Source organism: Macaca mulatta, chromosome 7 (assembly GCF_049350105.2).
Source record: "Macaca mulatta isolate MMU2019108-1 chromosome 7, T2T-MMU8v2.0, whole genome shotgun sequence".
Lineage (NCBI taxonomy): Eukaryota > Metazoa > Chordata > Mammalia > Primates > Cercopithecidae > Macaca > Macaca mulatta.
Genome location: NC_133412.1, coordinates 78,800,673 through 78,802,785, shown reverse-complemented (window position 1 = coordinate 78,802,785; position 2,113 = coordinate 78,800,673). Strand labels below are relative to the sequence as shown.

Here is a 2,113-nt window from a genome sequence, read left to right as displayed (position 1 = left end):
TGGCTCATGCCTGTAATCCCAACACTTTGGGAGGCTGAGATGAGAGGGTCACTTGAGGTCAGGAGTTCAAGACCAGCCTGGCCAACATAGTGAAACCCCATCTCTACTAAAAATACAAAAATTAGCCCGGCATGGTGGCACACACCTGTAATCCCAGCTACTCGGGAGGCTGAGGTGGGAGAATCGCTTGAACCCGGGAGGCAGAGGTTGCAGTGAGCCGAGATAGTACCACTGCAGTCCAGCCTGGGCAAGATAACATCATTAGGATAGAACCTAAGATTGGCCTTTTGAGATGTCTTTTTTTTTTTTTTTTTGAGACGGAGTCTCGCTCTGTCGCCCAGGCTGGAGTGCAGTGGCCGGATCTCAGCTCACTGCAAGCTCCGCCTCCCGGGTTCACGCCATTCTCCTGCCTCAGCCTCCCGGGTAGCTGGGACTACAGGCGCCCGCCACTTCGCCCGGCTAGTTTTTTTGTATTTTTTTAGTAGAGACGGGGTTTCACCGTGTTAGCCAGGATGGTCTCGATCTCCTGACCTCGTGATCCGCCCGTCTCGGCCTCCCAAAGTGCTGGGATTACAGGCTTGAGCCACCGCGCCCGGCCCGAGATGTCTTTTTGTATATCTGACAACCGATGGCTCCACGTGGACCGGCCAGCTGCTCCTGTGGCTCCACCCAGAAGCAACTGAGTACACGAGGACCGTTTTCCACACCCCTATGATTGCACCCGGAGCCAATCGGCAGCAAGCACCCATTGCCTAGCCACCCGCCCTTTCCCCAAACTGTCCTTGAAAAACCTCAGCCTCCAATTTTTGAGGAGGCTGATTTGAGTAATAATAAAACTCCAGGGGTGGTGCGCGGCGCGGAGCACCGCAGGGAACTAAGTCAGGTGGCCACTGCCGCCGCCCCCGCCCCCGCCCCCGCCCCCGCCCCCGCCCCCGCCGAGTTTGTCGCTAGAAGGAAGATGGCGGGTCTGGAGGCGCAGTTATCTGATGAAAGAAGGGAAAAAGCAGCCCGTGCACAGTATAACTCGGAGCAGTTTACTTGTGTAAAAATGGAAGGTTATGAATATCAGATATTGATAACAAAACATGGCGATTCAGGAAATGGAAAGTTTTTGGATCCAAAGAACAGAATCTGTTTTAAATTTGATCACTTAAGAAAGGAGGCAACTGATCCAAGACCCTGTGAAGTAGAAAATGCAATTGAATCATGGAGAACTTCAGTAGAAACTGCTCTGCGAGCTTACGTAAAATAACATTACCCGAATGGAGCCTGCACTGTGTATGGCAAAAAATAGATGGACAGCAAACCACTACTGCATGCATGGAAAGCCATCAGTTCCCAGCAAAAAACTTTTGGAATGGTCGCCGGAGGTCAGAATGGAGGTTTACAATCACTCCTCCAACCACTCAAGTGGCTGGCATCTTGAAAATTCAGGTTCATTATTATGAAGACGGTAATGTTCACCTAGTGCGTCATAAAGATATACAAGATTCCCTAACAGTGTCTAATGAAGTGCAAACAGCAAAATAATTTACAAAGATTGTCGAAGCTGCAGAAAATGAGTACCAGACTGCCATCAGTGAGAATTATCAGACAATGTCGGACACTACTGTCAAAGCCTTACATCGACAATTGCCAGTTACACGCACTAAGATTGATTGGAACAAGATCCTTAGCTACAAGATTGGCAAAGAGATGCAGAATGCATAAAATGAACATTGTATGACTGGATCATTTTAGTGTCTTTGTGTTAAAAAATTATTGCAAAAGTATTCTGAACTGTCAAGCTGCCCAGTCACATGGGCTATTGCCATTTAAAATCACTGTAATTAGTTTGATTAGAGCACAAAGCTTAGCTAATTAACCATTATTTTTCATTTTGTTCTAAGAGGACTGAAAATCAGTTTAGTTTAAATGTCTTACTTTCTGTTAGTCCTTTCTTTCTTACAATGAAGAGATGGTTCTTCTAGTTTATGGTTAAAAGTTTTTGAAGTGTTTCAAAAATATTTTACTTACTGTAACCCTAAAATTGTTATCTTTTGGTTTATCAAATGGTTAATTTTGATATTTCTCCAGTTGGTGGTTGATGGATTTAGCCATATATGCTGCTAAA

General features: G+C 46.0%; 1 pseudogene; it reads left to right on the top strand.

Annotated features, from left to right (window-relative positions):
- The first annotated feature begins 939 nt into the window (after window positions 1-939).
- LOC144329655 (F-actin-capping protein subunit alpha-2 pseudogene) lies at window positions 940-1,814 on the top strand (annotated as a pseudogene).
- The last annotated feature ends 299 nt before the right edge of the window (window positions 1,815-2,113 follow it).